Source organism: Arachis hypogaea, chromosome 1 (genome assembly GCF_003086295.3).
Source record: "Arachis hypogaea cultivar Tifrunner chromosome 1, arahy.Tifrunner.gnm2.J5K5, whole genome shotgun sequence".
Lineage (NCBI taxonomy): Eukaryota > Viridiplantae > Streptophyta > Magnoliopsida > Fabales > Fabaceae > Arachis > Arachis hypogaea.
This window is the reverse complement of record NC_092036.1, coordinates 74,856,202-74,870,960: the sequence shown is the minus strand read 5'-3', so window position 1 is coordinate 74,870,960 and position 14,759 is coordinate 74,856,202.

Sequence of the window (14,759 nt, the reverse complement as noted above, 5' to 3'; positions counted from 1 at the left end):
TTGATGTGGTGGCAATACTTTTGTTTTCTGAATGTATGCTTAAACAGTGCATATGTCTTTTGAATTTTTGGTTCATGAATGTTGGCTCTTGAAAGAATGATGAAAAAGGAGACATGTTACTGAGGATCTGAAAAATCATAAAAATGATTCTTGAAGCAAGAAAAAGCAGTGAATACAAAAAAAAAAAGAGAAAAAAAAGAGAAGGAGAAAAATGAAAAAAAAAAGAAAAAAAAAGAAATAAAGTTGTGATCCAAGGCAGAAAGAGTGTGCTTAAGAACCCTGGACATCTCTAATTGGGGACTCTAGCAAAGCTGAGTCACAATCTGAAAAGGTTCACCCAATTATGTGTCTGTGGCATGTATGTATCCGGTGGTAATACTGGAAGACAGAGTGCTTTGGGCCACGGCCAAGACTTAATAAGTAGCTGTGTTCAAGAATCATCATACTTAACTAGGAGAATCAATGACACTCTCTGGATTCTGAGTTCCTAAAGAAGCCAATCATTCTGAATTTCAAAGGATAGAGTGAGATGCCAAAACTGTTCAGAAGCAAAAAGCTAAAAGCCCCGCTCATCTAATTAATACTGATCTTCATAGATGTTTTTGGAATTCATTGTATATTCTCTTCTTTTTATCTTATTTGATTTTCAGTTGCTTGAGGACAAGCAACAATTTAAGTTTGGTGTTGTGATGAGTGGATAATTTATACGCTTTTTGGCATTGTTTTTAGTATGTTTTTAGTATGATCTAGTTAGTTTTTAGTATATTTTTATTAGGTTTTAGTTAAAATTCACTTTTCTGGACTTTACTATGAGTTTGTGTGTTTTTCTGTGATTTCAGGTATTTTCTGGCTGAAATTGAGGGACCTGAGCAAAAATCTGATTCAGAACCAATTATGCATGCAAGAACACTATGAATGTCAAGATGAACACCAAGAACACTTTTAAGATCATGATGGACATCAAGAACATATTTTTGAAAATTTTTGATGCAAAGAAAACATGCAAGACACCTAACTTAGAAATCTTTAATGCTTAGACACTATGAATGCAAAAATGCATATGAAAAACAACAAAAGACACAAAACAAGAAAACATCAAGATCAAACAAGAAGACTTACCAACAACAACTTGAAGATCATGAAGAACACCATGCATGAATTTTCGAAAAATGCATAATTTTTAAAAATATGCAATTGACACTAAACTTAAAATTTGACTAAAGACTCAAACAAGAAACACAAAAATAATTTTTTTTGATTTTATGATTTTATAATTTTTGTATATATTTTTCAAAATTTTATAGGAAAAAGAAAATAAGAAATTCAAAATTTTTAATAAGAATTCCAGGAATCTTTCAATGTTAGCCTAAAGCTCCAATCCAAAGGTTGGACATGGCTTAATAGCCAGCCAGCTTTAGGATATAAATTAGGCATGCAACAGCTGATACTTCATCCAACTCCATACACATGCCTTTTACGTTGACAAGTGGAAGCCTCAATCCAAAAGAATTTGGATATGGCTTTACAGCCAGCCAGGCTTCAACATGTTACCATGAAACTCTAGGATTCATTCTTAAAAATTTAGAATAATTTTCGAAAACAAAAGGAAAAATTTTTTTTGAAAGAATTTTGAAAAATATTTTTTTTCGAAAATAGAACAAAAAGAAATTTACCTAATCTGAGCAACAAGATGAGCCGTCAGTTGTCCAAACTCGAACAATCCCCGGCAACGGCGCCAAAAACTTGGCGCACGAAATTGTGATCTCTAATAATGGCATTCAACTTGGTATGCGCATCTACTAACTCAGTACTTTCTTCACAAATTCGCACAACTAACTAGCAAGTACATTGGGTCGTCCAAGTAATAAACCTTACGTGAGTAAGGGTCGATCCCACGGAGATTATTGGTATGAAGCAAGCTATGGTCATCTTGTAAATCTCAGTTAGGTGGATTTAAATGATTATAATGGTTTTCGAATAATAATAATAAATAAACAGAAAATAAGGATAGAAATACTTATGTAAATCATTGGTGAGAATTTCAGACAAGTGTATGGAGATGCTTTGTCCCTGTTGGATCTCTGCTTTCCTACTGCCTTCCTTCAATCCTTCTTACTCCTTTCCATGGCAAGCTGTATGTAGGGCATCACCGTTGTCAATGGCTACATCCCATCCTCTCAGTGAAAAAGGTCCAAATGCTCTGTCACGGCACGGCTAATCATCTGTCGGTTTTCGATCATGTCGGAATAGAATCCATTGATTCTTTTGCGTTTGTCATCACGCCCGACAATCGCGAGTTTGAAGCTCGTCACAGTCATTCAATCCCTGAATCCTACTCGGAATACCACAGACAAGGTTTAGACTTTCTGGATTCTCATGAATGCCGCCATCAATTCTAGCTTATACCACGAAGATTCTGATTGAGGAATCCAAGAGATATGCACCTGGTCTAAGGTAGAATGGAAGTGGTTGTCAGTCACGCGTTCATGGGTGAGAATGATGATGAGTGTCACGGATCATCACATTCATCATGTTGAAGTGCAACGAATATCTTAGAACAGGAATAAACTGAATTGAATAGAAAATAGTAGTAATTGTATTAAAACTCGAGGTACAGCAGAGCTCCACACCCTTAATCTATGGTGTGCAGAAACTCCACTGTTGAAAATACATAAGTGATGAAGTTCCAGGCATGGCCAAATGGCCAGCCCTCATGGTCTAAGAACTAAACGTCCAAAGATGTCTAATACAATAGTAAAATGTCCTATTTATACTAGACTAGCTACTATGATTTACAGAAGTAAGTAATTGATGCAGAAATCCACCTCCGGGGCCCACTTGGTGTGTGCTTAGGCTGAGCTTGAGCTTTACACGTGCAGAGGCTTCTTTTGGAGTTGAATGCTAAGTTGTAACGTATTTTTGGCGTTCAACTCTGGTTCGTGACGTGTTTCTGGCGTTTGACTCCAGAATGCAACATGGAATTGGCGTTGAGCGCCAGCTTGCATCATCTAATCTCGAATAAAGTATAGACTATTATATATTGCTGGAAAGCTTTGGATGTCTACTTTCCAACACCATTGAGAGCGTGCCATTTAAAGTTTTGTAGCTCCAGAAAATATATTTCGGGTGCAGGAAGGTCAGAATCCAACAGCATCAGTAGTCCTTTGTCAGCCTTCTTATCAAAGTTTTGCTCAGGTCCCTCAATTTCAGCAGGAAAATACCTGAAATCACAGAAAAATACACAAACTCATAGTAAAGTCCAGAAATGTGAATTTAGTATAAAAACTAATGAAAACATCCCTAAAAGTAGCTAGATCCTACTAAAAAATACCTAAAAATAGTGCCAAAAAGCGTATAAATTATCCGCTCATCAGTTCTGCTCTGTGGGCGCTGGACGCCTGGAAGGGGGCAGGAAGCTGGCGTTGGACACCAGTTTTGGGACTTATAATCTAAAGCAAAGTATAAACTATTATCCATTACTAGAAAGCTCTAGAAGTCAGCTTTCCATAGCCGTTCAGAACACTCCATTTAGACTTTTGTAGCTCCAAAAAAGCTCTTCCCAGTGCAAAGAGGTCAGATCTGGACAGCATTTGCAGTGCTTTCTCATCTCTAAATCAGACCTCTACTCCAGCTCCTCAATTTTAGTCAGAAAATATCTGAAATTGTACAAAAATACAAAAACTCATAGTAGAATCCAAAAAATGTGAATTTAACACTAAAACCTATAAAAACTTAATAAAAACTAAACAAAACATACTAAAAAACTATATGAAAATGATGCCAAAAAAGCGTATAAAATATCCGCTCATCACAACACCAAACTTAAACGGTTGCTTGTCCCCAAGCAACTAAAAATGTAGGATAGAAAAGAAAATTAAGAGATAATAAATTTCAAAGTTTCCAATGAAGCTCAATTACAATTAGATGAGCGGGACTTTGTAGCTTTTTGCTTTTGAATAGTTTTGGCATCTCACTATCCATTGAAACTCAGAATGGTTGGCATCTTTAGGAACTTAGAATCCAGATGATATTATTAATTCTCCTAGTTAAGTTCTTTCTTATTCTTGAACACAACTTTCAGAGTCTTGGCCGTGACCCTAAGCACTTTATTTTCCAGTATTACCACTGGATACATTCATGTCACAGAGACTTTACCTAGATGAACCTTTTCAGATTATAATTCAACTTTGCTAGAATCCCCAGATAGAGGTGTCCAGAGTTCTTACACACACTCTTTTTGGTTTGGATCACGACTTTAACCACTCAGTCTCAAGCTTTTCACTTGACACCTTCACACCACAAGCACATGGTTAGGGACAGCTTGGTTTAGCCACTTAGGCCAGGATTTTATTCCTCTAGGCCCTCCTATCCACTGATGCTCAAAGCCTTGGATCCTTTTACCCTTGCCTTTTGGTTTAAAGGGTTATTAGCTTTTGCAATCTGCCCTCCTTTTCCTGCATTTTTGCGCAGTAATGGATTTTTCTCTTTATTTATTTATTTATTTTCTTTTTCGCCATTTCTTTCTTTCTTTTTTTCATGCAATAATATTTTTTTTCTTTTGCAACATGCTTTTTCTTTTTCTTTTTCTTTTTGCTGTTTTTTCTTGCTTTAAGAATCAATTTTTGGATTTTTCAGATTATCAATAATACTTTTCCTTTTTCTTTATTCTTTCAAGAGCCAATATTCTAAAATTCCAACTTCAAATATGCACTGTTTATTCACACATTCAGAAAACAAAAGCAATGCCACTACATCAAAATAATTAAACTACTCTTATTATAAACTTAAAATTCATGTATCTCTCAATTCTTTTCAAATAAAGTTTTCTTTTAAGCAAGGTGAGAGATATATGGAACATTTTACATCTTTAAGGCACAAATGCAAATGATCATGTAACAAGAACAAGAGAACAGACAAAACATAATAGAAAACAGAAAAATAATGAAAGGGAAAGGAAGTAAAAGAGAACGAGTCCACCTTTAATGGTGGTGGGTAGTGCTCCTCCTTGAGGATCCAATGTGATGCTTGATCTCTTCTATGTCATTCCTTTGCCTTTGTTGTTCTTCCCTCAAAGCCCTTTGGACTTCCTTTATGGCTCTTTGATCTTCTCTTATTTTATTGAGGGTGATGGAGTGCTCTTGATGCTCCACCCTCAATTGCTCTATGTTAGTGCTTAGTTCTCCAAGAGAAGTCTGCCATTGATCCCAATAGCTTTGAGGAGGAAAGTACATCCCTTGAGGTATCTCAGGGATCTCATGTTGAGGCGGCTGCACATGCTCTTGTGCATGCTCTCTTGTTTGCTCCATCCTTTTCTTAGTGATGGGCTTGTCCTCCCAATGGAGATATCTCCATTTATGACAATTCTTGCTGAATTGCATAGATAACAGATGAGGTGTGGGAATGCCAACCTTGCATTGGTGGAAGGCTTCTCAGTTATCTTGTACAGCTCTTGAGGAATCACCTTATGTACTTCCAATTCACTTCCAATCATGATGCAATGGATCATGATGGCTCTATCATTAGTTACTTCTGACCAGTTGCTAGTAGAGATGATGGAACGTTGGATGAATTCCAACCATCCTCTAGCTATGGGATTTAGGTCAAGCCTACTTAATTGAATAGGCTTGCCTTGGGAATCCCTTTTCTACTGTGCTCCTTCCAGACAGATATTTGAGAGCACTTGATCCAATCTCTAATCAAATTTAACTCTCCTAGTGCAAGGATGAGGATCTCCTTACATTAGAGGCAAGTTGAACGCCAACCTCACACTTTTTGGGCTGATATCTAATATTCTTCCTTAGACCATGGTGCTCCAATTTCTTGGATTTGGGTTCACACTAGTGTCATGGTTTTTAGTAACCGCATTAGCATAGAACTCTTGCACCATTAAAATTCCAACATCATCAATGGGATTGGTTAGGACTTTCCAACCTCTTTTTCAGATCTCTCTTTGGATTTCTGGATACTCATTCTTCTTGAGTCTGAAAGGGACCTCAGGGATCACTTTTTTCTCTACACTACTTCATAGAAGTGGTCTTGGTGGGCTTTGGTGATGAACCTCTCCATCTCCTAAGATTCAGAGGTGGCTACTGCCTTTCCTTTCCTCTTTCTAGAGGAGTCTCTAACCTTAGGTGCCATGAATGGTAATGAAAAGAAAAAAGCTGTGCTTTTCCAATACAAAACTTAAAACTTTGTTCGTCCTCAAGAAAAAATAAAGCAAAGAGAAGAATGGATTAGAAGAAGAAGAAAATAGAAGAGGATAGAGGGAGAGAGAGGGCTCGGCCTTGTGGGGGTATGAGTGTATGAGAGGTGTATTTATAGGAGTGGGGTAGGGTAAGGTTCGGTCATGAGTGGGGTTTTGGGTGGGATATTTGATTTTGAATTGGGTGGGGGTTGGTGGGAGTTATGATGGATTTGGGGAAGTGAAATGGATGTGGTTGGTCTAGGGTTTATAGGGAAGTGTGTATTGGGAAGTGTAAAAGTAGGTAGGAATAAGTGGGGTAGGTGAAAGATGCTGTGGAACCCACTGGTCCTGAGAGGCTAGGGAATCTAGATTCCCTGCTTCTCTACTTGGTGTTTGAATGTTGATAAACCACTATTTTATGGTTTATAATGTGTTTAATTGTGTGGTTTTATCATGATCTTTACCCACTTATTCATATAATTAGCATGCATTTATATTTTCTTCCTAAAATTATTACATGATTGAAAACTTACTTCCTAGAGACTTTTAATTAGGTATTTTAATTCTCCTTTATCCCATTCGATGCCGTGATGTGTGTGTTAAGTGTTTCAGGCTTTATAGGGCATGAATAAATTGGAGATTGGAAAGGAAGTTTGCAAAAATGGAAGGAATACAAGAAATTAAGGAGATGACCAGCGAGAAGTGACGTGGATGCATGGCTCACGCGACCGCGCGAAAGAGAGGAAATCACACTGACGCAGCCGCATGGCTCACGCGACCGCGCGGCTTGGAAAAGCAGAAGCAACGCGGAGGCGTGGACGACGCGCCCGCATGGAAAAGCAAAATGCCGAATGACACGTCCGCATGAATGACGCAGCCGCGTGACGTGCATGATCTGTAGAATTTCAAAAGTCGCTGGCAGAGTTTCTAGACCGGATTTCAACCCAGTTTTCGGCCCGGAATTACATATTAGAGACAGGGAACATGCAGAAATGAGAGACACAATTCATTCTGCGTAATTTTTAGTTTTAGATATGGATTTACTCTTCCCCTAGGTTTTTCACTCATTTGAGAATTCATAATTAGGATTGGAAGATTTTGGCTTTACCTTTTGAGAAGAGTCTACCTCCGGTACTCGTCATCTTATTTTGTTATTTACATTTTATATTTATTCTTCCATATTCTTAATCCCTCTAGAGTTGACATTGGATTATTTCTTCAAGTTATTAATATAGACTATTTTTATTTTCAATTAATCCTTTTATTATTATTTGTCATGCCTTCTTTTATTTTCACCATTGATTCTGTGAAATTTATAATTATGATGAGTGAGTAGTCCCATGACTTGATTGGGGGATGATTGAAGGGAACCCTTGAGTTGAACTACTCAAGAGAGAAATTATAATTGGGTTTATTGTTGGATCACCCTCTAATCGTTAACTCTAGTCCTTCCCAAGGGAGAGGATTATGACTTATGACTAGAAACAGATTTCCAACCTGCTTGACTTTCCTTTATCTTGTAAGGGTTAACTAAGCAGAGCAACTTCCAATTATTAATTAATCTTGAGAGTATTTCAACAAGAATAGGGCTTCCAACTAATCCACCCCCAGTCAAGGCTTTTATTTAAAATTAGTGAAATTCTCTAGATTAATTCCCTGCTTATCAACTAAACCATTTTTGAAAATGCCCGATTGATAAAATAGCACATCTCCTTACAACTCGTTGGGAGAGGACCTGGGATTCATACTCCCAGTATTTTAATTTTCAATATTGTGACAACCCCTTTTAAATTGATAAGCGGATTTTCGGCTGGTTAAGGATTGTACTTGCAACGTGTCCATATTAATAAATTCTTAACTCGCCAATTTCCCCCACGTCAAATGCACCTAGGAGAGTCACTATCCAGGAGGAAGGAGCCCCTGATTTTACGCTCCAACCATTCTAGGCACACCACCCCACAGTAGTTGTAGATTTCGAAATAAAGTCTTCACTACTCAACTTGATGCCCAAGTTTCATGGCTTACCTGCTCAAGAGCCTATCAAACACTTGAGGGATTTTCAGTCTGCTTGTTCTACTGTCAAACGTAATGGCACTGATGAAATCTCCATTCTGTTAAAAGCCTTCCCATTCTCTCTTGAGGGAAAGGCAAGAGAGTGGTACTACACTCAACCCGGAACAACTGTATCCAACTGGGATACACTTAGAAGAGAATTTTTGGAGAAATTCTTTCCAGCTGAGGTTGCCGATAAACTGAGGAAAGACATGTCCATGATCGTTCAGGATGAATCTGAAACTCTTTATGAATACTTGGAACGCTTCAATAATCTTCTAGAAGCATGTCCGCACCATATGATTGACAAGATAGTGGTGCTCGGTTACTTTACACAGGGCTTGAAATCTCAAGATAGAACCACATTGGAAGGTACTAGCAATGGGTCTATGAAAAAGTACAAGACTATAGAAGAAGCATGGCAATTGATCAGCGACTTAGCCGAATCTACTAGAAATCACAGACAGAAACAAGGTCGGTCAAGAGCTGTTGCAGAGGTATCCACTAGTAAAGAGACTGATGCTATAGCTCAGAGCTTATGTGAAATGACTAACTTGCTGAAGCAGATGCAGCTAAATCAACAACAACCACAGCAAGCTCAGCCATCTATACCAAAGCACAACCAGTAGTTGGTTCCACAAAGAGTATATGGAATTTGTGCAGATTACAGTCACTATACCGATGAGTGTCTGCAACTCCAACTGGAAGATAACACTGTAGCAGCCACTCATAACTTTCATGACCACCCCAATCAAGGGTACAATCAAGGTGGCAACTATAACCAAGGATGGCAGGATAACTCTAACCAAGGCTGGAGAGACAATTCTAACCAGGGTTGGACGGACAATCATAACAGAGAAGGCAGAGATAACAATGGAAATCAGAGGTGGAATAACAATAACAACTTCAGGCATCAGAATCAGAATCAGGCCTACAGAGAACCTCATCTCAGACAGCCTCAAAATTCTCAGCAAACCTCTCAGATCACTTATCCCTCTTCATCCCCTAATGATGAGTTACTACAAGCCATTGATCGGAGACAACAGGCTATGGAAAATAACTTCAATGCAACTCTGAATGGTTTGTCTTCTACTTTGCAAGCCCTTGTCTCACAGGTTGGATCACTGACCAACTCCAACAACCAATCCTCAAGCTCTGGTGGACTCCCCTATCAACCATTACCCAATCCAAAGGGTGGCATTAATGCCATCACCCTAAGGTCCGGAACCACATTGCAAGAGAGGAATCAGGAAGAGCCAAACCCACCTGAACACGCCTCAGCTGAAGAGGTAGTGGAAATAGAAGATGTTGAAGAAGAAAAGAGCATGCAAGACATGGCTGAAGGAGAAGACGCCAAATCACAGAAAGAAGCACCAAAGGGCGCAGACACTATAGAGGACGCCGTTCCTATTCCATTTCCATAACTTGCAAGGAAGCCTAGGAAGCAGTTGGAACCTAATCCCAAAATGGTAGAAATATTCAAAAAGGTTGAGGTAACTGTTCCCCTTTTTGATGTTATTCAACAGGTACCTAAATACGCAAAGTTTCTAAAGGATTTATGCATACATAAAGATAAAATTAATGAATTAGAAAATATTCCTTTAGGTAGTTCTATATCTGCTTTAATGGGAAATATACCTGAAAAATGTAGGGACCCAGGCCCATGCATGGTTAACTGTACAATTGGAGGCGTGATATTTTCTGACTGCATGTGTGATTTAGGAGCATGTGTTAGTATAATGCCTTTGTCTGTATAAGATGTTTTGAGGCTCCCCCCTTAAAAAGGTCGGCAGCTCGTTTTGTGTTAGCAGATAAAATTATTATTACAGTGGCTAGAGTTGCTGAAGATGTATTACTGGGTATCAAAGGTCGCACTTTCCCCATTGATTTTTACATCCTGGAGATTCCCCAAAATGACTCAGAGAAACCATCATCAATCCTACTCGGAAGACCTTTCTTGAAGACCTCAAAGTTCAAATTAGATGCTTTCGCAGGCACATACTCTTTTGAAATAGACGGCCGAGTAGTAAGCTTCAATCTGAATGGAGTTATGAAGCACCCTTCAGAAGACCGTTCTATCTTCCAGTGTGACATCATAGATGAAATCGTAGCTGAAATTCACCAGGAAGAGTTTGAAGATAAATACATAGGACAAGGTCTAAGTGTGGGGAATTCTGAGGACAATAACGGTACTCTACCACTACCACCAGCTCCAGATAATCCAGAGCCGGACCATGAACAGAAGTTAGAATTGAAACCCCTCCCTCCACACCTCAAATATGCTTACCTTGAAGACAAGCAAAAGTTTCCAGTTATCATTGCACGGGACCTCACTTCTCAGCAGGAAGAGCAGTTACTTAGTGTGCTGAGGAAGCACAAGAAAGCAATTGGGTGGAGTTTAGCAGACATAGTAGGTATCAACCCTCACGTTTGTGAGCACAGAATCTTTTTAGAAGAAGGAGCAAGACCTGTTCGTCAACCCCAAAGAAGACTGAACCCCACTATTTTAGAGGTTGTCAAGAAGGAAGTGACCAGACTATTAGAGGCAGGTATTATCTACCCCATCTCAGACAGTGAATAGGTGAGCCCAGTACAAGTGGTGCCCAAGAAGTCTGGAGTCACTACAGGTGAAGAATGAGCATGGAGAGTTCATAGCGACCAGAGTACAGAACGCCTGGAGGGTCTGCATTGATTATAGGCATCTCAATCAAGCCACTTGTAAGGATCACTATCCTCTTCTATTCATTGATCAAATGCTGGATCGCCTGTCAGGTAAATCACATTATTACTTTTTAGATGGTTATACAGGATATTTCCAGATTCATATAGCTCCTAAGGATCAAGAAAAGACTACTTTTACCTGTCCTTTTGGGACCTATGCTTACAAGAGAATGCCCTTTGGCTTGTGCAATGCACCAGCTACTTTCCAAAGGTGCATGATGAGTCTTTTCTTTGATCTTATCGAGGACTGTATGGAAGTTTTTATGGACGATTTCAGCGTTTATGGTGATTCTTTTAACCTTTGCTTGGATAGTTTATCTAGAGTATTAGATAGATGTGTCAGTACAAACCTCGTTTTGAATTTTGAAAAATGTCATTTTATGGTAAGACAAGGAATTGTACTGGGACATGTTGTGTCTAATACTGGTATTTCTGTAGATCCAGCAAAGGTAGATGTTATTTCTAGTTTGCCTTACCCCTCCTCTGTGAGGGAAGTCCGTTCGTTCCTTGGACATGCAGGTTTCTACCAAAGATTCATTAAGGACTTTAGTAAGGTAGCACTTCCCCTATCCAGACGACTTCAGAAGGATATTGAATTCGAGTTTAGTGAGGATTGCAAACAAGCGTTTGATAAGCTGAAAACCGCCTTGACTCAAGCTCCAATTGTGAGAGGACCGGACTGGAGCCAGCCATTCGAAATCATGTGCGATGCTTCCAACCATGCAGTAGGAGCAGCGTTGGCTTAGCATGAAGGTAAGGACCCTTTTGTTATTGCTTATGCGTCTAAAACTTTAGACGCCGCTCAGTCCAATTACACTACTACTGAGAAAGAGCTTCTTGCTATTGTTTTTACTCTGGATAAATTCCGAGCCTATTTACTTGGTACGAAGGTAGTAGTGTACTCAGACCACGCAGCTCTAAAGTATTTATTAGCTAAAAAGGAATCCAAACTAAGGCTTATACGTTGGATACTGCTACTACAAGAATTTGATTTAGAAATAAAGGATAGGAGTGGTAACCAGAATCTAGTGGCAGACCACTTGAGTCGCCTTGAACACATTAAGGATGACTCCACCCCTATAGCTGATAATTTTCCATTTGATAACCTACAAGCAGTATCTGAGATAATCCCTTGGTATGCACCTGTAGCTAATTATCTAGTTAGCCGCACTTTTCCTCCACACTTTACTAAGCACCAAAGAGACAAGCTGAAAAGCGAGTCTAAATATTATATATGGGATGATCCATATTTATGGAGATGTGGCACTTACCAGATAATTAGAAGGTGTGTGCCTCAATCAGAATTCCAGTCCATTTTAGAGGCCTGTCACTCATCTGAGAGTGGAGGACATTTTGGCCCTCAAAGAACAGCTAGAAAAATCTTAGACTGTGGATTCTGGTGGCCCACCCTTTTTAAAGACGCTGCTGAATTTTGTAAATCTTGTCCCCCATACCAAAGGTTTGGTAATATATCCCAGAGGGATGAAATGCCTCAACAAACTATGCTTTTCTGTGAAATTTTTTAGTTTGGGGCATTGACTTCATGGGTCTATTTCCAAATTCTAATGGCCACTTTTATATACTGTTAGCTGTAGACTATGTTTCTAAATGGGTGGAAGCGATTCCTACCCGTACTGATGATGCTAACACTGTTGTTTCCTTTGTTAGAAACCACATTATTTGTCGCTTTGGATCACCACGAGCAATCGTGAGCGATCAAGGCACCCATTTTTGTAACAGGAGACTAACAGGATTACTGAAGAAGCATGGGATCATTCATAAAATAGCAACAGCCTACCATCCTCAAACTAATGGGCAAGCTGAGGTGTCTAACAGAGAGATAAAGTGCATTTTACAAAAGATAGTCAAACCTCATAAAAGAGACTGGAGCACTAGACTACAAGATGCACTTTGGGCATACAGAACATCATATAAGACACCCATTGGGATGAGTCCTTTTCGCTTAGTCTATGGAAAGGCTTGTCATCTTCCAGTTGAGGTGGAGCACAAAGCTTTTTGTACAGTAAAGGAATGAAACATGGGATTTAAGGAAGCCGAAGCTGAAAGGAAGTTGCAACTGCAAGAATTGGAGAGCCTTCGCCTAGAAACTTATGAGAACTCTAGACTGTACAAGGAGAAAATGAAGGCTGTACATGATCAACACATCAAGAGAAAGGAGTTCCAACCTGGGGATTTGGTCCTTCTTTACAACTCTAGACTGAGGCTCATGCCAAGCAAACTGCGATCAAGGTGGAAAAGTCCATATAGAGTCAAGAGGGCTGAGCCGTACGGAGTTTTCCATCTAAGTCACCCTTCAAGCTCTGAACTCATCAAGGTTACTGGACATCGTTTGAAGCTCTACCATGGTGGGAAAGAGACGAAGAACAAGGAATTAGATATCTTCCTCCTGGAGGATCCACTCGCAACTGAAAACTGAGCTACTGAAGCGTCCAACTTAAGGACGTTAAAGCAAAGTGCTAGGTGGGAGACAACCCACCACGGTATAATCGTTCCTCTTCTTCTCCTTCTCTTCCCTCATCTATAACTCTTCTCCATACTACTACCTATATCTTGCACCTCATCTGCATACTGCATTTACATAATAAAAAAAATCACGATGCGACCGCATCATTGACGCGTCCGCGTCGTATGTGGATTCGAGGGTATAAGAGAGCGAACATAGAGTCACGCAGGGGCGTGGCTGGCGGCGTGCCTTTGGCACAAATCACCACACGCGACCGCGTCGCTGACGTGTCCGCGTCAAGTGAAAACATTGGCCTCCCACGCGTCCGCGTCACTCACGTGGCCTCGTGCCCTGGAATTCGACGTAAAAAGGGTGCACGACCGAAAGTTGTGCTAGAGTGGTGCTGGATTGCTTCTGAACGCACCAATTTTTCCCACGCGGACGCATGGCTCACGCATCCGCATCATATCCTTCTAATGGCCACTCACGCGATCGCATGACCCACGCGATCGCGTCCCCCAAGATCTGGCAACAATAAAATTTCGAATAGAGAGTCCTGCGAGCGCGAGGCTGCCCTCGCGCCAGTAGCATAACATGTGTCACGCGACCGCGTGACCGACGCGTCCGCGTCGATTAACTTAATGCGCATGCACACGAATGCGTCACCCACGCGTCCGCGTCGCCTGCGCCGCACAACTTATCCTAATTTTCCAAATATCGTATCTTTCTCTTCCCCAAATCCTACTTTTTTTCTTTTTCCTCCTTCTTTCTTTCTTCCCCTTTCTTCTTTCTTCCCTCCTTCTCACTTTCTAATTTCTCTTTCTCTTACCACCATTATCAAGGTTTTCTTTTCTTCTTTCCCCTTACTTTTCTATTATTCTTCTTATTTTTATTTGTTTTCTTCTTTTCTTCTCTTTTCCTATTACTTTCACTATCCATATTTTCTTCCCCTTTTCTTTTCTTCTTTCTTTTAATTGGTGTTGGAATTCATTTGGGTCATTGTTTTGCTTGTGAATTGTTAAAAATATTGTTTGACAATTATATATTTCTTTTAGGGTTGCTTGCATGTTTAATCTAATACTTTCCATACCTTAGTTACCATGCATGCTATGTATTTGTGAAAAAACCCATATGGCATCATGCACTTTTCTACATTATTCTATTCTACTATTTAATTCCTGCTTTTCACAAATTCCCTTTATTATTATATTAAGTGAATTTAATTGTCAATACAAATATGATAGTTTGTTACTAAGTGATGCTTGATCTATGCTACTCATGCCCTTGCCGGCATGCCAATAAACATCTTGCATCTACTTACCCTCTAATGCACTTATT